We start from the raw sequence: 23,500 nt of genomic DNA on the forward strand, positions 1-23,500 counted from the left end.
TATCATTATGGACTCTAAGATGTGAAGTTCGTTTTCATTTTGTACATGTCCTATGATTTGGAAATCTTTGGCCTCTATGTGTGTTTTACAGATCTTTGAGTGATTCCATATATTTGATTGTTCTGGATTGGACAGTCTACTCCCTGTCCTAAAACTTACTCCTCTATGAGGAGTAGCCTTTTGTACATCAACAAGCCCTTTGTTGGCTTCAGACCGTCATTCGATGGGTTCGATTCCATGAAGAGTTAGAGAATTTATTTCTGGTGATAGAAATTCATTTCTCGCTATAATGTAGATTCTAAGCTGTAGGTCCCGTTGCTAAGTAACCAATCTTAGCCACGTAAAATAAGTCTAATCCTTCGAGCCCTAGAGAGCTGTTAATCAGCTCAGTGGCTGGTAAAAAACTATATTTGTACATCCAACAACTCTCGACTTCTAGGGCAAATATAAACACTATAAACACTGAACTCAGCATGTCTTTGTATATGAACAGAGAACCAATGGTGACTGGGTTCTTAGGAATAAGTTTCAAGTTTAGGGCTGGTAGTTCCTTGTGTATTATATCAATTAGCTTTTTTCTGAAATTGTCATCATGTAGAAATGGAAAACTGGCATACATTTTTAGTTTGGGAACAGTACTGATAGAGATAGGAAGTACCATTTTCTGGTAGAGTATTTTACTTAAATACCTGAGAAAGAGTTTATGAGGAAAAACAATTGTTTTCAAAATAATTACCTAATTTAATGATTTACAGCTAGACAAGAGGATCAGTAAACTGGATCATATATGTTAACTGGGGACTATATGTATATATATATATATATATATATATATATATATATATATATATATATATATATATATATATATATATATATATATATATATATACTGAATAATTAATTTCATGCGAGAGAAAGTCTTTGTGCAAAGGAATGCTGACCTGGAATTCTTTTCCAGAATCCTGTTGTCTGGCTCTTTGTGTTCTGCCCCTACCCTTGTGAAACAATTGCCTTAGAAGACTATATTCCATCTCGCCACATGCAAGAGACTTCTGCAATCAACAGCCAACAGGGGCCACGTTTTAGCACCCCTCAAGCGTTAATGTTGTGCAAATGTAAAATAACTTTATCAGCCAGTCTCACTTGAAGTGTTTTAAAAGATTTGTGTCCAACTCTAAGTAGGGCTGTAGCCTGCTCAGATTTCTTTATTTGTTATGTGTAGTTATACAATTTTACGGCACATTGCAGGTGCCTTGATTGCTGAACTGCCAGCCTGTCCATATCAATTCTAGTTTCAAATATGTAAATAAATTAATTTATTAATCTAACCAACTGGTTTGAAAGGTAAATTTCCCATTTGCTTTGAATAGATGTAATATCAAGGTAAGTAATACTGTTAATTACGTTTATTGCTTATGTTCTGAGATCTAGGTGTTGGCCCCTAAGGCAAAATTTCTTTCAAAATTCAATTTAATTCTTCTAACTCATTCAGAATATATATATATATATATATATATATATATATATATATATATATATATATATATATATATTACTAAAAGGACCTCATTCAAACTGGATGGTATCTAAGGGAGTTTTTATTCAGAAAATTCAAACTGGATTACAAGCTTTCTTGGACAAACAGTCCACGTTATCAAGTATGAGGTCCTTTTAGTAATTCTACTAATGCACAGAACAATTGTGTATATGATAAAGTTAATAAATATATATATATATATATATATATATATATATATATATATATATATATATATATATATATATATATATATATATATATATATATATATATACATACACATATATTGTAATATGGGTAACCACTTTACAAGCAAACACAACTCCCCAACTGATTTATAAATTAAAAGAAGTATTTTTCATACTGATAACTAACTGAAGAAGGGCATGAGAAACTCAGCCCTACCTAACTTTCTCTCCAAACTCCCCTTTTGTTACATCTTTTGACCTTTCCTAAGAACTGGTGACTGCTTGAAATACCTCCTTTCAGGTAAAAGGTGAATGGAGACAAAAGCCTGCCGAAAAGCCGCCAGGAAAACTCAGTCCCCATAGAAACGGGCAAACATGGGGAGGCCAGAGGTCACAGAAAAAGGAGATCATGACCCACACGAGTGGCAGCCATCTTGAACCCAGAGGGCAGACACTAGTGCTCCTAAAGCCCCTTGGAAAGAGGAGAAAAATAAGCTGCCGATGGTACAAAAAAAAAAAAAGGCCCAGCCAGCCGCATCAGTCTAAGAACCCTTCCTGGCGCCAGATCGAAAGCAAATCCCCTTGCAAACTCCTTCTTGAGCTGACCCACATGGCCACTTATGGCCACCCCCAGTACCAATCAAGTGTGACCCATTAAACTCATCCCTCGAACCCTGGCATGTTCTTTCGATGAGGCTCTCCACCGCTACGTTATAAAGTAACGTCCTGATTCAAAGTTTTTTCAGTCACGTAATTTAACCTTTTGGCTAAAATTCATTTCCTTTTCTGAAGTGTGTTTTCTTACAAAGGCCCTGACTCAGTTATCTTGGCACCATAAGTGCAACCTCTCAATTTGCCGACACCATTATAATTTCTGTACATAACCACTTGCAGTTTTCAAATTGCAGACGGTGTCATGAGCTGTGGAAACAACTGTTTGTCTTGTGCTCCTTGCAGTGACTCTTCACTGCCTTCATATCATCAGGGCCCCTTTCAAGAGGATCCCCCATTTATTCTTCAATACTTGAAGAATAGCTGAATTATTTAATCCCGAGGCAGAATATTACTTTCCCTGCCTATCGTTCACCAGTCCTCTGATTTACATGTTTAATTGTAAATATATTCCCTTAGCCCTTAAACGCCGACTGGATGTATTTTACGTCGACAAAAATTGGCTGTCAGGTGCCAAGTGGACGTAAAATACGTCGACTACAAAAAGTTTTTTTTAAATATTCACGGAAAAATATTTATAGGCCTCGTTTGCAAAAAATTTTAAATCACGCACCTTGAGGGATGCTGGGAGTTCACGGATCACGCTGTTGTTTTGTTTACAAGCGTGAACCAGCTGCGCATGCGCGAATTTCTTTCATATCCCAAAAGAAAGCATCAGCTAACTCTGCTGAAAATCTCTGAAGTTCTTTAGTCACTTTGTCGTAATTTTTGCACCGTTTTCTATTAGCCTTTACGTAAAGTTTTATATATGAAAATGTGTGTAATTTCATGTAGAATACAACAAAAAATAACTCATGGTTGTAGCATTTATCAATTTTGACATATTTTCATATAAATCACAATAAGTGCCAAAATTTCAACCTTCGGTCGACTTTGACTTGAAAGAAATGGTCGAAAAATGCAATTGTAAGCTAAAACTCTTACATTCTAGTAATATTCAATCATTTACCTTCATTTTGCAACAAATGAGAAATCTCTAGCACAATATTTCGATTTATGGTGAATTTTTGAAAAAAACTTTTTCCTTACGTCCGCCCTAACTGTGCTGAAAACCTCAGAAATTCTTTAGTCACTTTGTCATAATTTTTGCACTGTTTTCTATTAGCAGTTACATAAAGTTTTATATATGAAAATGTGTGCAATTTCATGTAGAATACAACAAAAAATAACTCATGGTTGTACCTTTTATCAATTTTGACATTTTCATATAAATCACGATAAGTGCCAAAATTTCAACCTTCAGTCAACTTTGACTCGACCGAAATGGTAAAAAAATGCAATTGTACGCTAAACCTCGTACATTCTAGTAATATTCAATCATGTACCTTCATTTTGCAACAAACAAGAAGTCTCTAGCACAATACTTCGATTTATGGTGAATTTTTGAAAAAAACTTTCTCCTTACGTCCACCCTAACTCTGCTGAAAATCTCAGAAATTCTTTAGTCACTTTGTCGTAATTTTCGCACCATTTTCTATTAGGTGTTACATAAAGTGTTATACATGAAAATGTGTGCAATTTCATAGAGAATACAACAAAAAATAACTCATGGTTGCAGCTTTTATCAGTTTTGACATATTTTCATATAAATCATGATAAGTGCCAAAATTTAAACCTATGGTCAACTTTGACTCTACCAAAATGGTCGAAAAATGCAATTGTAAGCTCTTACATTCTAGTAACATTCAATTATTTACCTTCATTTTGCTACAAATGGGAAGTCTCAAGCACAATATTTCGATATATGGTGAATTTTTGAAAAAAAACTTTTTCCTTTCCTCCGTGTGCGGTAACTCGGCTGAAAATCTCAGAATTTCTTTAGTCACCTTGTCGTAATTTTCGCACCGTTTGCTACTAGGCGTTACATAAAGTGTTATACATGAAAATGTGCGCAATTTCATGTAGAATACAACAAAAAATAACTCATGGTTGTAGATTTTATCAGTTTTGAAATATTTTCATATAAATCACGATAAATAGAAAAAATTCGACCTTCGGTCAACTTTAACTCGACTAAAATCGTCGAAAACTGCAATTGTAAGCTAAAACACTTACAGTCTAGTAATATTCAATCAATTACCTTCCTTTTGCAACAAACAGGAAGTTTCTAGCACAATATTTTGATTTATGGTGAATTTTTGAAAAAAATTTTATGTCCGGGTGTTACGAATTCATGCATCATTTTGTGATAATATTTTCTCTGTGTTGCTTTGATCATTTTACAATTTTTTATATACCAAAATCATCGCAATTTAGTGTACAGTACAACGAAAAAAAAATAACTCATTAGCCTTAACCGTTTTGCTCACAGCGCGATTTGTATACAATTATATACGAAATTTTTTTCAGTGTCATATATTCCAATATTTATATATGATAATAATATTTTCTTCATTTCTGATGGTTGCATACTAAACTTTAGGCAATGACAAAAAAAGGAGCCAAACATTAACTCTTAATCTTAAAAACTAAGCGTGCTGTGATTTTTTGAAAAAAACTTTTTTTCTGCTTCGGCGCTAACCCATGAACGCCGCCGGCATACGGCAGACATTTTTGTAAATAGAGGCTCGGCGTTTAAGGGTTAAGAGTAATCCTATACGGCTTTCAGCCCAACTGTTTTCTTATTAGGGTACTCACTGACCCGAGAATTGCAGTCAGCTAAGCAAGGTGCAATAGTAATTTCCCTAGACTTCAACCAGATCCCCTGATTTGATCCCTAAGCAAAGAATAAAGTAAAGAGGTCAGTACGAATACTCTAAAATTATATATATATATATATATACACACACATATATATATATGTGTGCGTGTGTGTCCAGAATTCACAATCTACTGGTCACTTTTTACAAGATAAAAATGTAATCGTAATAGGCACAATGCCCTCATAAGTTCTCGAATTCTTCGTGCTTTTTTGGATACGCTTGTCACTACAAAGCCTTAAGATCCAAGTGCAAGAAATATGAAGATATTATGATGTCCAGTAGCGGGAAACGAACCCAGGTTCCATAATCACAACTAAGTCACTTTTATCCTTCTCGAGGTCAGGTCGGCAACGTGACCTAGTTGTGATTATGGAACTCCGGGTTCATTTCCCACTATCGGACATTATAATATCTTCACATTTCTTGCACTTGGATCTTAAGGCTTTGTAGTGACAAGCATATCAAAAAGCACAAAGAATTCAAGAAGTTAAGAGGGCATTGCAGCTATTACAATTACATATATACATTATAAATATATATATATATATATATATATATATATATATATATATATATATATATATATATATATATATATATATATATATATATATATATATATATATATATATATATATATATATATATATATATATATATATATATATATATATATATATATATATATATATATATATATATATATATATATATATATATATATATATATATATATATATATATATATATATATATATATATATATATATATATATATATATATATATATATATATATATATATATATATATATATATATATATATATATTATATATATATATATATATATATATATATATATATATATATATATATATATATATATATATATATATATATATATATATATATATATATATATATCCAGAGGAAGACGGACGAAAACCACACATCACTAGGCTGTCTTATTTATTTTAAAACCAACGTTTCGTAATTTTGTACTGAATTACATCTTCAGGGCTGTGCACAAGAAAAGATAAAAACATAAAAACAGTTATAAGTACAGTCTTCGAATACATTTAAAATGTTACAGTAAAAATGAAATAAGAATAAAAACACAAACAACCTAGAGGTGAAACAGTAAGGAACTAAATGGAAAGAAGCCACCACAGTAAGGAGTTAAGGTAAATACAGTTGACCAGCGGATGTGTGAGTATTTAATGATGGTACAAGTTGTTTAATAAATAACGACTCTAAGATTGTTAAGTCTTGAGGGTTGGCAGTATGACCGATAACGCTAAAATCCTTGTTCTCAATGTAAAACCTACATTGAGAACAATTGTGTATGTGATAAAGTATATATATATATGTATAGAAATCATCAACACACAATCACGTATGGAACAGAAATAAATTTCTGACTCACGTCGATATAACAGGTCTCTCAGGTGGAAAGCATATATTATCCACTGGGCCATACAAGTCTAAATGTAGTTGGAACCTGAGAGCAACTGCACCCATAATTACCTGGGCAAGCTAACTGCTTGCATACCAGCGATTTCCCCAACTTCCCGACTCAGCAATGATCCAATAGACAACATTTCATTAATTATCCCTTCTGGAGTGAATAAGATAGAAATCATCAACACACAATCACGTGTGGAACAGAAATAAATTTCTGACTCACGTCGGGATCGAACCCTGGTCTCTCAGGTGGAAAGCAAGGCGTTATCCACTGGGCCATACAAGTCTAAAAGAAGTTGGAACCTGAGAGCAACTGCACCCAAGGAATTACCTGGGCAAGCTAACTGCTTGCATACCAGCGAGTTTTCCCCAACTTCCCGACTCAGCAATGATCCAATAGACAACATTTCATTCGAATTATCCCTTCTGAGTGAATAAGATAGAAATCATCAACACACAATCACGTGTGGAACAGAAATAAATTTCTGACTCACGTCGGGATCGAACCCTGGTCTCTCAGGTGGAAAGCAAGGGCGTTATCCACTGGGCCATACAAGTCTAAAAGAAGTTGGAACCTGAGAGCAACTGCACCCAAGGAATTACCTGGGCAAGCTAACTGCTTGCATACCAGCGAAGTTTTCCCCAACTTCCCGACTCAGCAATGACCCAATAGACAACATTTCATTCGAATTATCCCTTCTGGAGTGAATAAGATAGAAATCATCAACACACAATCACGTGTGGAACAGAAATAAATTTCTGACTCACGTCGGGATCGAACCCCAGGTCTCTCAGGTGGAAAGCAAGGCGTTATCCACTGGGCCATACAAGTCTAAAAGAAGTTGGAACCTGAGAGCAACTGCACCCAAGGAATTACCTGGGCAAGCTAACTGCTTGCATACCAGCGAAGTTTTCCCCAACTTCCCGACTCAGCAATGACCCAATAGACAACATTTCATTGAATTATCCCTTCTGAGTGAATAAGATAGAAATCATCAACACACAATCACGTGTGGAACAGAAATAAATTTCTGACTCACGTCGGGATCGAACCCAGGTCTCTCAGGTGGAAAGCAAGGGCGTTTTCCACTGGGCCATACAAGTCTAAAAGAAGTTGGAACCTGAGAGCAACTGCACCCAAGGAATTACCTGGGCAAGGTAACTGCTTGCATACCAGCAGTTTTCCCCAACTTCCCGACTCAGCAATGACCCAATAGACAACATTTCATTCGAATTATCCCTTCTGAGTGAATAAGATAGAAATCATCAACACACAATCACGTGTGGAACAGAAATAAATTTCTGACTCACGTCGGGATCGAACCCAGGTCTCTCAGGTGGAAAGCAAGGGCGTTTTCCACTGGGCCATACAAGTCTAAAAGAAGTTGGAACCTGAGAGCAACTGCACCCAAGGAATTACCTGGGCAAGCTAACTGCTTGCATTCCACCTGAGAGACCTGGGTTCGATCCCGACAACGTGAGTCAGAAAATTTATTTCACAATCACGTTCCAACACGTGATTGTGTGTTGATGATTTCTATCTTATTCACTCAGAAGGGATAATTCGAATGAAATGTTGTCTATTGGGTCATTGCTGAGTCGGAAGTTGGGGAAAAACTTTGGTATGCAAGCAGTTAGCTTGCATACCTTCTCTCTCTCTCTCTCTTTCTCTCTCACATTGATGTCTCTGTCTCCATAATTATTCATAAATAATCTAACTTGCTATTTCAAGTGAGGACAATCTTCTCTCTATCTCTCTCTCTCTCGTTATTCTCTGTCTCCGTAATAACTGATAAATAATTTCACTCTCTTAAGTAAGGACAACCCTCTCTCTCTCTCTCTCTCTCTCTCTCTCTCATTCACAGTTAGCACTCACACATTTTTACAACTTATTATTTCTCTGTATGTCTTTACCTGTACAGTAGATAGTTTAAATTGATCTAATTTTACTTGTACCATCTACAAAGTGTAAATGCACTAGTGTGACAAATATACATTCTAAAACATAGACATAACTAATTTAATAGTTGCATCAGTCAAAATAAAAAACACTGTTTATGAAAAAGCATTTCAGAACAAAGAGAAGAGACATAGAATAAAGAAGTTATTAAAAAGAGGTTGAGAAGACTTCTAAAAATATATCAGTTGGAAGGGGAGAGAGACGGAAGTTCTTTCCAACTCTCTATTATATCAACCATTATTTCTTTTTTTAAGGGTAATGTATTAAGCTAACTTTTAAATGAAATTACAGTAACTTTAATTTCATTAAAGTTATTAACTTAATAATTTGGGAGCATGAATAGGGTCATATTTAGTGTTTAAACTTTAGAAATAAGCATTTATTAGCATTTTTAGAGACAAATGCCAAACTTACTGAAAATTCACCTTGCACAAGAGGTTCTGGAACCTAACCTCACATAAGTTCGGGATATGACTAAATATATATGTGTGTGTGTGTGTATATATATATATATATATATATATATATATATATATATATATATATATATATATATATATATATATATATATATATATATATACACACATTATTATTATTATAAATATATATATATTAATTATAAAATATTCGTAAATGCCGTTCGACCTCCCTTCCTTGATTTAATCAAAATATAAAAAAGCTCTCTCTTCGTTAAAGTAAGAGGGCATACTAGGTAGGGAAGCAAGCAAGCAGGAGTAGTTGTGCCCAAGGCCCAACTGTCAAAAGGGGTAGAAATTTTAGTTTAGAGGCATATCAGACAGGATAGGTTTTGCTAGGACCACCCTTAGCTAGACTGTACCTTAAGCTCACTTTTCTATGACCTTTGTACTGGCGAGCTTCTTTTTGTCATTCTACAGACAATAACTGCACCCACTCCATGTTGGCTTGCGGGAGGAGGTGAGACCAGTGGCAACGCAAGCTTCCACCAGCTTCAGAAAAGAGACACAGCGTAGCTCCCGACTGCACTGGAAGTGTTTCGGGGCCCCCACTTGACCTCTGTCTCAGTCTCGAATTCAGGAGAATTGCCATCCCAACAGACCAAGGACTTCTGATGCAACTGATCACTGTATTATCTATTCCAGCCATAAGTTTGAAGGTGACAATTACTCTCAACTCTCTTTCCCTTCATCTTAAACTCATTTTCATGTTTCAAGTTTCCCTCTCTTAACCCATCACTAACTAAGCAAATCCTAGCAAAACCATATCCCATTTATGAAGTCAAATATATGAAGTACAATTATTGTTGCCTAGTGGAATTGCATAAATTATCCTCCATGGTGTTAAAGTAATATTCTTGATCTAAGATTCATCCCTTGCAGTCAATTAATGACATGTGAGAGTTCTTTTCGTTCTGAAAGGTTATCTGGATACGTCTCTTCCAGAATTGTGCATGTCTTGGAACCTGGCCACCATTTTGTTTGGAGAAGAATTAGCTTCCTGATACCAAGATCCTCAATTCACGTGCTTGCAACTGCTTTATAGACACGTCACAAGAGGCCCCCACACACACACACACACACATATATATATTAATGGCACTTCAGTGTTACGGCACTTGGCTTGCAACGCAGCGTTAACCACATTTTTGACGCTGGTAAGTGATTTTAATCATCAGTGAGCAGTTTATCGGTGTTGGTAAACAGTTTATCAACGCGAATAACCGGTTAATGACACCGTTATGCGGTTTATTGGCGATTTCGGTTATCCCCGCTCAACCAGGAACGGAACCCCAGCTGTTAACCAAGGACTGCCTGTATATATGTTCCCAATCTAAATCCTACGTAAAGATCAAAGGTTTGTATTTGTGTAGGAACAATTAAAAATAAAAACATCTTGTGTATGAATGATGATAAGTTACGGCACATAATGGAAACAAAATGATGGGGAAAAAATACTAATATATTTACAAACAAAGACAAAGGAAAGGAAAGCTGTGGCAGTTCTATTGATTACAGTAAGATCTTCTGCTTGGTGGTCTGGTTAAGCTATTGTACAAGAACAAGAAGTGAAAAGAGGTTTCTTCTTATGTACTGGAATTCTGAGAACTAATGTCTCCATTTCAACAACAAATGTTTGGATACCTAATATCCCACATGCTTCAGGGCAAAACTTTGGGCCTCAGTATGAATAAATTACAAGATGTTAATAAAGAACCAATAAAATATCAAGAAGCAATTCAATAATAGGAACCAGTTATCCATATATGTATTAAGGAAACTACATCTGAAAGAAAACACTGATAGGATACCAAATTTATTTTTCTTGTTTAATTAGTTGTCTTTTAATAAATAAAGTCCAATAATTTTTTTAAATCAACTTCATACTTCATCATTTTTTTAAAGAATAATTATTCTTTCCATCAAGATGGCTTTTGTAATTTAAAAATATGATTGTTTTATAAAAAGTTAAAGCTTAAATCAGAAATGACAGAATTACAATTTGATCTGCATATAATCACAAATTGTTAAAAGTTACCAAAATGAAAAAAATCATAAAATCTCTCCAAAAGAACATCAAGAAAACTTAAATTACATACACACCCCAAAACTTGATGTTCCATTCTTCCCAATACATTATGTAATAATGACTACATAGTTACAAAGTTTGAACGCCATCATATAACGCATCTTCGATAATTTCATAAACAGTAAGTTCAACTTGATCATCAAACACTGCACTTTCACTTAAGCTCAATATCAACTGAGGCTTTAATAAGTGGTCATTTTGGTCTAGGGGCACATCTGAAGAGCATTCAATGGAAGGCACAATACACTCATCATCAGAAAGAAGGTCTTCATATTTAGCTGTTAAAATATAACCAGGTGAACAACTTGAAATGTCCGAATGGGATGACTCATCAGAAATTTCTTGGTTTTCAGCAGTTTCACACTTTACAGGGCACACTTTTAAATGTGCTTTAAACTTCTTATTTGTAGTGAATAAAACCTTGCATCCCTCACAACACAAAACTTTATTTGCTTTGTTGGCTGTAGATGAATCTAATTCCCTTTGATGTATTTTCCTATGGGCTATCAGATTATTCTTGTAGCCAAAAGATCTACCGCAAATTTTACATGTGTGTGGCTTTCCACCTGTATGGAGAACCATGTGAGCTTTAAGATGTGACTGCTGAATAAAACGTTTGCTACACAACTGACTGACACGCATATGGACGCTCTCCTGTATGAATTCTTTCATGAGTCTTAAGATTGGCCTTCAGTCGGAAGGTTTTATCACACAGTGTGCATGAGTGAGGTTTCTCTCCTGTATGAAGTTTCACATGCATCATGTAATTAGCCTTCACTCTGAATGTCTTCTTACAGTATTCACACTCCCATTTCCCCACACTTTACCCGTACTCTACATCTATTCCATATAGAATTCAACAACTGTGGATCCAATTTTTCCAATTCTTCTGGAGTGTGCTCTCTATAATGGGCATTCAATGTGTATTTATAAGCATACTTCTTATCACACAACTGACACTGATGTGGACCACTGGGAAAGTGAACTTGCTTGTGTTGAGTTAAGGATGACAACTGCACAAATGCTTTATTACAGACTTTACACTTATACGGCTTTTCTCCAGTGTGTGTTCTATAATGATAAGTTAGTGTACATCTTAGAGCAAAGCTCTTACCACAGATGTCACACTGATAGTCTTTGACACCTGAGTGAGTTTTAAAATGGGTTTTCAAATGGATATTTTGAACAAAACTAGCTCCACAAATGTGACACTTATACTGTCTTTCTCCTGTATGAGTTTTCAAATGATTTTGCAGGTACTGTCTAGTGTACATTTTACCACAAAAGTCACACTGAACATCACGAACTTTTCCGTGGACTCTTTGTAAGTGTTGCATTAATTTCCACTGACTTGAAAATTTCTTTGGACAAGAGGTACAGTTCAGATCTTCTTTATGACTTAGCGCATGTCTTTTCAAATCCCGTTTGAATTCAAACTTTTCACCACAAACCATGCACTCACAAAAATGACTTTTCATATGCTTCCTTAAAAGACTGCAAGACTTGAATGACTCAGGACAAATCCCACAATGATATACTGACTGATATACATGACTCAAAAGCAATTCTTCAGTTGAAAATTTTTTATGGCAGGTCAAACATGTCAAACATAAGGGTTTTTTTGCATTACTGTGTACAGACATGTGTTTCCTGAGATCAGATTTATGAGTAAATTCTTCTGAGCACACCTTACACTCTGACTTGCCTTGAACAGTGTCACCTACTTCTACCATCACTGAGATTATCTCTGATGCAGAAAGTTCTCTTGAAGGAGAACCTTCAGGTTCAGTCTTAATGTGTGATTTTATATGCTTCTTTAGAGTTTTTTTCAGTGGAAAATTTTCACCACATGTCTTACATTCAAATGGCATTTTAGGCGCATGACCTAGTATGTGTATTTTTAGACTAGTTTGAAAAGTAAATTGCTTGCCACAAATAGTACATACATGAGGCTTGTCTGCTTGACTGTGGCTTAACTCATGAACTTTAAGACTACTTTTCAGCGCAAATTCTCTGCCACAAACAGAACACTTATTCAGCTTCCCTCTCTTATACATGATGCCCATCATCAATATCTCTGAACTTCTTAAAGAATCATGGAGAACTTCAAAATTAACTCCTAAAGATATGAAACGGTAACTGTAACATGGCTACTTTAACTGTACCAACTGGAAAAAATATGCAGAACTGAATACCTTTGTCATAAACAATTGCCTTGGAGTTCTTGCATGGCTTGTTAAAACGATGTTACTGCTTTCATTCAGTCTCTATATAGTGCTCACTTCTGTATGACTGGTTTCCTAATCCTGAAGTTACGTAGTTAATGCATCAATTCCTGAAAATTAAAATATATTTATAAGGCCTATTAGCTCATCAGTATACAAAATCTGCAATAATTGTTTCATAAATATAAATATCTCACCCACATCAAGCTTTTGTGCAAACAGCATGACTGGTTATCAAGAGATGGAGCTGAATAGCCAATTTTTAAGTAATAATTTTTATGATAAAATGACATTTTTCGATAAAATAAGGTTTTATATACAGTATACTTAGCAAGTAATTACATAGCTACAGTTTCTACTTTAAACTGCAGCTTAAGAACTGAAATCTTAGTAGTGCTCTTTTGTTTTGGTGCAGTTAAAAGCCCGCCCACTTTCAGGGAAGAATAGGTACAACTTAGCTAAAGAGCTCAGTTTGTTTATGCTCTATGTCCATGTGCGGGGAGGAGGGACAGGCTCTGTTCTTGTAATTATTGTACTTGTTAAGTATATATAAAACCTTATTTCATTATAAAAATGTCATTTTTATATATGACAAAAAGTAATTACATAGCTGAATCCCACACTGATAGAAGGTGGGAAGAATGGGCATGCACTACTCCAAAAACATTATAAAAAAAATGCATTTGAAATAGAAAAAGGCTAGCATTGTGGTAACGCTTGTTGTAACCTTACCTGGGGAGAAAGCAAGAGCAGGAAGATACTGACTCTTGGTCGTTGCTCATCTCAACCCGTAGGGCCATGACCGGTAGTGTCAGGATTGCCCCTACTTCAGTGGGAGCTTTGTGGTCAGGGAGCGCTTCTATGACTCGACAAAGCTTAAACATAACAATTGCCCTTGCCCTGGGTGAAAAATAGACATCGACTAACACACAACCATAAAACTATATTACCTGTACACCATTTAAAAACCATACATTACCCATCCATTAAAAACGAAGACTTGAGGGTACTCCAGATACTAAGTAACCCCAGCTTCCCAAAAACTCAACAACCTTAATCAAGGCTACGAGACATAGAAATAGGAGGATCACTCCTAACCATCATTCCCTAGTGCCACGCCAGCCGTGTAGAACGGGCCCAGTGTACCGTATTCCTCGAATATAGTTTCAACGTCACATAGATAATAGTTGGCGAAGATCAACCGACACTTCCAGTAAGTCAACTGGATTATGGTAGCTGGAGAGAGAGAATGTGTTAAAAAGCCAACGAAGTAGCTACTGCCCTTACTTCATGTGCTTTTACCTTTAACAATGGTAAATTATTCTCCTGAACTCCCAAGTGAGGCTCTACAATAATGTCTCTCAAAATGAAAGAGATAGCATTCTTGGAGAGAGGATGTAAAGGGTTCTTGAAAGAACACCACAGGTTATGAGAATCTCCTCTGATATTCTTGGATCTCTCGATGTAAAATCTTAATGATCTCACTGGGCATAATGCTCTCTCTTGTTCCGACGGTCCTACCAGTTCTGCAAGACTCTGGACCGAAAAAGGAGGAGGCCAAGGGTTAGACAGGTACCTGTTTTTGGCTAAGAAGCCTAAAATATATGAGCAAATAGCTATATCTTGCGAAAGACCAACTTGTTCGTCCAGGGCTTGTAACTCACTGACTCTTTTTGCTGTGGCTAAAGCGATTAAGAAAAGTGTCTTTCTAGACAGATCCCTAAAGGAGGACATCTGCATAGGTTCAAAAGGAGGGCCTGAAAACCAATGTAGGACTACGTCTAGGTTCCAAGACACTGGCTGCTGTGACTTCCGTTTCCTGGTATCAAGACTTGACTAAGTCTGAAATGTTCGGGTCTGAGGAAATATACACACCTCTATGCTTGAACACTGAGTTCAGCATGGATCTGTAACCCTTCATTGTAGGCGTCGAAAGGCTTCTCGAATATCTTAGGTAAAGTAAAAATTCGGCTAGTTGGACTGCAGAGGTAGAAGAAGAAATGTTACGTTCTTTACACCATCTAAAAACTGCCCACTTAGCCTGGTAGAGCCTTGAAGACAACTCGCGTCTACATTTTGTATAGCATTTGCAGCTTCTCTTGAAAATCCTTTCGCTCTGACCGACTTCCTGACAGTTTGAAGCCTGTCAGAGCAAGAGTGGACAAACCTTGATGATATCTGTTGAAGTGAGGTTGTCTGAGAAGATCTTTCCTCTCTTGTGGAAGGAGCCATGGAAAGTCCAACAGAAGCTCTAGAAGGTCTGGAAACCACTCATTTTGAGGCCAAAAAAGGATCTACTAGGTTCATCAATCCGTGATAAGATGTCTTGAATTTGTTGATCACGTCTCCTACTAGACTGAATGGAGGAAAGGCATACATTTCCAGATGTGACCAATCCTGAAGCACTGCATCCGTTGCCCATGCCTGAGGGTCTGGTGCCAGAGAGCAATACAGGGAGAGGCAATGGTTCCTGGACATTGCAAACAGTCTATCCAAGGTGTTCCCCATCATTTCCACGTCAGTGCACACCTGTGGATTAAGTGACCATTCCGTGGGTAGAACCTGCTTGCAATGGCTCAATTCAAAAAATCCACTAATACGTTTAACTTGCCCTGCACATAGTGGGTAAGAATCTGTGTATTGTTGTTGTGCTCCCAAAGAAGAAGATCCCTGGCTAACTCGGACAGTGACAGAGAGTGAGTGCCTCCTTGGTTCTTAATATAAGCCAGAGCCGCCGTGTTGTCGGAATGAACCGCAATCACTGAGTTTTGAGTTACTGTGGCAAAATGTTGAGGTGCCAGGTGAATCGCCTTCAACTCCTTCAGATTTATGTGCAGTTTCCTCTCTTGCAGGGACCACTTCCCTGACACTTTTAATCGTCCTAGTGTCGCTCCCCAACCTAGGTCCGATGTGTTGGATAGCAATGAGAGGTTTGGGTTCGGACAAGATAGGGACTTCCCTGAGAGGAACCTTCCTTCTAGGAGCCAACACTGAAGATCTACTTTTACTTACAGTGTGATGGGGATTATGAAGGAATCTGGAGGAATCTTTCTGTTCCAACTGGCCTTCAGAAAGAACTGCAAAGGCCTCGCGTGCAGTCTTCCCAAAGGAACAAACATCCCTAAAAGGCTCATCCAGTCATTGGCCGAGCAGGTTTGAAGACTCAGAAAGTGACGGACTTTTTGGGTGCATGACAGTATTCTCTTCTCTGACGGAAAAGCCAGAGAGTCTATCTTCATCCCTAAATAGACTATTGTCTGAGAAGAGACTAATTGGGATTTTTCCTGGTTGATTAAAATGCCCAACTCCTGGGTTAATTGTAGAGTTTTGAGAAGATCCTCCGTGCACTTCTGGGATGATCATCATAGGAGCCAGTCATCTAGATATAGACAAACTTTCACGCCCATGAAGCCATTGAGATAGAGGAGCAAAGACCCTGGTGAAGACTTGAGGGGCTGTTGACAACCCAAAGCATAGAGCCCGAAATTGGAAAACTTTTTCCTGAAAGACGAATCTCAGGAATTTCCTGGAATCCCGGTGTATTGGGATATGAAAGCAAGCGTCTCTCATATCTATTGAGACCATCCAATCTTCTCGAGAAATTGCAGCGAGAACCGAGCTGTTCATCTGCATCCTGAACTTCGTGATTTGGACGATGATGTTCAGAGCGCTTACATCCAGTACTGGCCTCCAACCAGCGGAGGTTTTGGGGACTTCAAAGAGGCGGTTGTAAAACCCCTCCGATGGCAAGTCTTCTACCTCCTCTACAGCTCTTGTAGAGAAGAGCTGTGACTTCCTTTGAGAGGGCCGAAAACTTCTCGGAGCCTACCGAGTAGGCCTTTAAGGCGATGGGCACAGGTGACAAAGATGGGGTCTCCTTGAAGGGGATCACATTCTTCCTTGATACCCCGTAGTACCCATAGTTCTACCGATCTGGCCTCCCACTGTCTCCAGAAGTGTGGGAGTCTGGCGCTCACAGGTAAATGGAGGACCGAAGTTTCACTTGCTAGAGACTGGTCTAGATGGAAACTTCTTCCTGGTAGGGCGGACCGATCTGGGATTTGTGCGTGTGTGCGAGGAAGCTCTTCCTCTGTTACCTTGAATGGGCCGTGGCTGGAGGAGAGAAAGGCCGAGGATTAAATGAAACCGCAGGTGTTCGGTTCGATTCCTTCATTCTCTTGGATGACTGCGCTAGCAAATTGTGAGTGGCTTTTTTTTGCAATTCTTTAGCTACCTGCTCTAATGTCATTTGAAGAAAAAGGCTGGTACTGTCCAGAGGGGCAAAAAGAAGAGCAGATCTCTGGGACGGTGTCACTCCTTTTGTGGTGAAAGAACACCACATATCTCTTTTCTTCAGCATACAAAACAAAAAAATGGCAGCTAACTCCTTTGCCCCATCTCGAACTGCCTTGTCCGCATATGACAGGACTCTGAGCCAGTCTGCTGCAAAGTTCTCCTCTTGGAGTGAAGAACAATCCTCAATTTTCTTGGTTAATGCACTCCACCGTCCAGTCAAGGAAACTGAAGATCTCGAATACTTTCAATATATCCTTAACTAGGCGGTCAAGCTCAAAAAGACCTCAAAACATCATTTTCGCTGCACTGAAGGCTGAACAATGAGCACGGGCCAATCTGACCAGAGAAATTCCTTGAGGCAGAAACTCCCAAGGAGGGAGTTTCCCCAGTTGCATAGAATACATACCTCCTTTTGGAAAGCCAAGGAGGAGGAGAACAAAATCACAATTTTAAAAGTAAATTGTATTTTTCCTAACTATAGAAACCTGAGGTCCTTTACATTGGGAATTACTTTTTATGAAGCTTGATACGGCCATTAAACTCTTGAACAAGGTGGTTAGGCAGTAACTACCACCACGTAGGGGGAATACCCACCTGCCCAAATGTAAACATTCCAGTTTGCCTTTCAGTCCAGGTTCAGATTGAGGGTGGCATGAGGTGGGCATAATATTTAATATAAAGGACCTCAGGTTTGTACAGTTAGGAAAAATACAATTTGCTTTTAAAAATCATGATTTGCTCCGACACGATATACAAACCATCGGTACTTTACATTAGGAAGACTCACTGGTTGGGAGGGAGGAATCTGAGTGAGTCTCTTGAGCTGACTGGAGTTCTGCACACCTCGGCTGCTACTCCTGGTCAAGAGAGAGAGGAGGAGTACCATGCCTCTGACACATTGATCGGAGTGTAGGAACTGAAAGATCAAATGTCAGATACTGGACCTTTTCGCATGAGTGAGGAAACGTAACTCATACACAGTAGGCTGGGAAGAATCTTGAGTCGGAGGCAGTAAGGAAAACCTGAGGTAGGGTTTCCCTTACTGCCAGTCTCTCCTTCCTCCCCTTGCTAGAGGAAGGAGCGGGATTGCTTCTATGATTCTAGAAGAAAAATAGAACAGGTGCTCGATGTCTAATCTTACCGCATCAGACGTCAGATCCAGCAAGTATTGGTTCGAGTCCTATTCTATTCTCATCCCAAATGAGGAGAAGTAGGAGGATGAGGAAGGAGGAGGAAGAGAGGCCAGTCACTCTTGGTATCCTTCTCACTTCCAGAACCAACACCTTAGGCAAGATGCTACTAGTCCTCTTGAAGGAGCCAGGTTAGAAAACACAACTTGTTGAGCAGCCACCACAGGGCCAAGGAAAAAAGGTCCCAAGGGCCTGTGGGCAAGACCACAGGAAGACGAGTGTAGTCTATGAGACCACGTCTTGCTTCCAGACAGACAGAAACTTCTGGAATGCGAGGGACGATCTAAGCCATTGACTTCGCGAGCTCTCAGGTGGAAAGTACTGTACCGGTATTGTCGTCGCCAGCTGCCGAGTACCTCCTTCGATCGCTTCACGAAGCCAGGAGAAAGACGTGTTCTTAGACACTTCTTCCTTGGGAGAGATAGTACTAGCAAAAATATCAACGACATCCAGGTTAGGAATGTCAAGCCTTTTCGGAAAGTACCACAGCTCCCTAATAGGACAAAGTAACGACTGATCTGGATCATCGATACAAAGTCCAAGGAGGAGGGGAACAAGAAGGACTCAAACCCTACAATAGATGCCGATGGATTAGGAGTCCACTACAACATCCCAGAAGGAGTCAAGGTATTGATCCCCTTCACCTGTTCTTCCATCTTCTACGCCAAGGCCAGAGCGTGATGAGAGATGGTCCTAAGAGGGCACATCTCTATCCGACGACTCTCGTAAGAGCGTGTGCAGAGCTCGGGACAGGAACCCTAAACGAGAGTCATATGCCACCGAGGGAACAGTTCCCTGGGACAGCAAGACCAAAGAAGCTTCTCATCCATACCTAAATCTCGACAGAGGAGAAGAAGGCTACTTCAGATAGAAGACTAGGTCACAAGGGCCTACATTCTTCACAAATGAAAGGGAGACAAGCAACCCTCAGAGGAGAAGACGAGAAAGTCCAGACTTGAAGAGCGACTCTGACCCGAGAAGAAGTTCTGTCAACGATATCCACCAGCGAAGACGGATCCAGTCCCTGGGACAGTGTTGCAGAGGACTTCAAGAGATATCCAGCTATATCTGTTGCCTCTTGGCGAGAAAGCTTATGCTTGCAAGGAAAGCTGAAGTTCTCCCAGTCCTGAACACACAGGGATGTACAGTAATACCCCGAACTTGCGCAATTCGAGTTGCATGAATTCACAGACATGCAAATTTTTCACTGGAACCAAACTAATGGTCATACAAGAGTTTTTCACAGACACTGAGAAACCCTGCAAAAGTGTTTGTTTAATTTTTTATGTAATTTATAACTTCAAGCTTTTATGTGTGTAAATTAACATTAAATATTATTAAAAGTAATAATTTCTCTCTTTCTCTCTCTTTTAGTGAGATGAATTTTTATGGTACATGTATACAGGTATGTTTTCTGGATCGGGGTCCCGTGTCACCCGGTGAAATAGTCCATTCAGCACTTATTTCTAGGTAATTCCGTTGCTAGATACCAGAGAAAGCTAAATGAAATGCTGGAGTTACTACCCCCAGAGCGAGCTCCACTAGATGGAGTCGTGTATGGAAAAGGGTGAACTACAAAAACACGGAACCTTATCCTATAGAGATTCCCAATGTCAAAAGTCCCAACGAGAGGTGCGATACAAGCCCATGCACTACTCACGGACTGTATACAAGGCAACACTAGTCGATTCCATTTTAGCACGTTTTTTCGTTCACACGTAATTTCGTTGTGATCCTTATTTTGTGCTCTATTTTGGTTTTTTTTTTTTATGGCATCCTCGCAAGGTTCTTCTTCAATTACTTGAGTACCAGTGTTTTGTTGTTTTTTAGGCGATTGAGGCTTCTTATTTTCCTTTAGTTTAATAATTAAAGGAATTTATAACGCCCGTCTCGATCTCCTCTTACGTCATCTCTTGACCTCTCTTGGTATTGGATCGGCATTTTTGTTTTGTGTTTTTTATTTGTATCCCTTTTTATTTGGGATGTTTTACCAGTAATGATCCCTAACTTTAGTGGGTTTGATTAATTTTTGTTTGTTCTGTACCCATTTACTACGAAAGTGCTGTTTTAGCGTTTGGCTACGAGCTACCCCCTCGGGCCCATTAAGCTTTTTATCATGGCTTCATTACGAGTGATTTTTATTATGGAAGTGATGTTTAGCGTTTAGGCTACGAGCTACCCACTTGGGCCCATTCGCCTTTTATCATGGCTTCATTACGGGAGTGATGTTTTAGCGTTTAGGCTACGAGCTACCCCCTCGGGCCCATTCGCTTTTATCGTGGCTTCATTACGAGAAATGTTGTTGAGCGTTTAGGCTCTGAGCTTCCCCTCGAGCCCATTAAACATTATCATGGCCTCATTATGCTTTATTTTTGTCACTCACTTCTCTTAGCCTTTGGGGATCTTATTTTCATTGGTACTGTTATGGTTTTTACTTTGTTTTCATGATTTTGTTTATTTTGTGAATTTTGTGTTCCCTTCCTGGTCAAGTGCTGTCTTGTTGTTTAGGCTACGTGGTTCCCCCTCGGGCCTATTCGCTTCTTATTTTGGTCTTATTTTGGCTTGTTTTAGACTCACTTCTCTAAGTGTATGGGAACATGATTTTCATTGTTACATTTAATTTTTGACCTTGTGCTTGGATGCTTTTGAATTTTGTTAATTTTGGGATACTTTCTTTTAACTGGAGATCGGTCATGTCCCTTCACGTCCATGTTGTGTTGGGCCTGCCTATCCTCCTACATGTACCTTATAGACAATTTTTGTTTTATTATGATTTTTTTTTTTGAGTTATTGGTTGCCTTTTTTCTCTCCTAGGCTTCCTTCCTTTACATCACCTCAGTTAGGTTAGCCTAGGGGTTGGCTGTAACACTTTTTCCTTCGGGGAAAAATTAGTTATGAGGGGACGATCTCGATCTGTACGTATGAGTTTCATGTCAGTGATCTCGTTCTGTACATGTGTGTTTTATGTCTGGTGCTTCCCTTTGTTTGGTTTTGACTTGGATATATTGCCTACGTCCACCCTCTCCCTGTTTCGGCTTTTCACTTAGGCTAATGTTCCTAATAAGTTAAGCTGGAATAGCGAGGGTTTACCTGCGTAGCCTATCTTAGTTCAATCCTTCTTTGGGTTGCTTACCAATGGTGACCGGGAGTGCTCTCCCCACTCCTGTTCACATTTCTTTTACCGACTATATATATGTTATTTTGTGGTTCCGAGAGTCCCCTTCTCTCCCTTTTATCCTTTGCTCTCTCTCTCCCCCTTGGTTTGTTTTCAAAGTTTGTTAACTTTCCAAGGCTTGAGAGCAATTATCCTTATTTTATGTCGTAGCCTAAATCCCCTCCTCTGCATTGATTGATTGTCCTTCGGTGTGTCTGAGTTGGCACTCCACCTGGACCTGGAGGTGACCAGGAGTGCTCTCCCCACTCCTGTTCACACTCCTTTTATCTTTCTTTGCTCTCCTGGCCGTAGAGGTTTTGCCCTTCCTCTCTTTTCTCTCGCTCTTGTCGTATGCACAGCTTACATAGCGAGGGATCTATGAGAATCTCTGGGCGCCGGGAGTGCTGTCCCACCCTGGTCGCTGCTTTGGGTTATCAACCTCCTGGCCTATCCTTCCCCCTTCCTTTTACGTCGACTATTTCCCTTAAATCAGTGGGTGCTTCCTACATGTTCACTATTAGCACCTCACTGTTGGGATCTCATACGAGGCCAGTTAGCGTTCTCCACCTAACTGTCTTCTGCTTTATTTACTTTCGGCGTTCCCCCTCCTTTTTGCTACTACCTGTTCGGTGTTTCGTTATCTTGTTGGGCGCTCTCCTTGCTTACTGCTACGGGCGGTTTTAGTGTTTAGCGGTCCGTTTATTCCCCACCGCTATCACTGCGTTCAGGATATCCTCCTCCGGGGTTTTCCTCTCCTGGCTCAGTGCGCCTGACTTCCGAACAGTTCATAACCTTCCCACATTTTGTTCAAACATGATCGCTCGAATGTTCCGTTGACTCTGTTTTTATGTCTATGAGTTTTGTCCTGTTAGCCCGGTTTTCTCTCCGGTTTTCTCCGGGTTTTCCTGGTCTGACTAGGCTATAGCTGCTACGGTACTCTCTGCTCCGGCATCCGTTCCAGCATGCCCTTTTCTCATACGTTTTTCGGCTGGTTTTGTCAAGTGCAGGAATGCTCCGCTATCCTACAACAAACCAGCGGTCACGGAGTCTATAGCTCCCATTCGGTCGCAGTCTGTTTTGGATTTATAGTTTGGCACGGAAGGTTATGAAATGCGCTATGCTCTCCTCGAGCAGGCTTCTTGATGAACCCGTAGGTTTTATATATACCTGTCGGTTTCGTCTCCGCCAAACTCCGCCTCATGTGACTTATTCTTGACTCGGAAGGTTGTTAAACGCTATGCTCTCTCCGAGCAGGCTACTTGATGAATCCGTAATTTTTTTACACCAGTTTATATCGCAGTCCAAACGCCGCTCCTTTGGCTTATTATTAGAAACTTGGCACCCGGCAGGTGGCGTTATGCGCTATGCTCTCCCGAGCAGGCTACCTGATGAATCCGTGCAGTTTCATATACACCTGTTGGTTTTACCTCCGCCAAGCTCCACCTTATGTGGCTTATTAATAGTCGCTCTTTGAACT

The 23,500-nt window shown here is 38.9% G+C and overlaps 1 protein-coding gene across 2 annotated transcripts in view; it reads right to left on the reverse strand.

Annotated features, from left to right (window-relative positions):
* Window positions 1-23,500, reverse strand: part of LOC136838887 (zinc finger protein 493-like) — an 89,667-nt gene that overhangs the window by 38,431 nt on the left and 27,736 nt on the right. For both annotated transcript variants that reach the window (XM_067104578.1, XM_067104577.1), the window contains exon 2: window positions 13,354-13,493. The gene's annotated coding sequence lies outside the window, so the exon portion shown is untranslated. The remainder of the gene's footprint in view (window positions 1-13,353; window positions 13,494-23,500) is intronic.

The sequence above is a fragment of the Macrobrachium rosenbergii genome, chromosome 5, assembly GCF_040412425.1.
Source record: "Macrobrachium rosenbergii isolate ZJJX-2024 chromosome 5, ASM4041242v1, whole genome shotgun sequence".
Classification (NCBI taxonomy): domain Eukaryota; kingdom Metazoa; phylum Arthropoda; class Malacostraca; order Decapoda; family Palaemonidae; genus Macrobrachium; species Macrobrachium rosenbergii.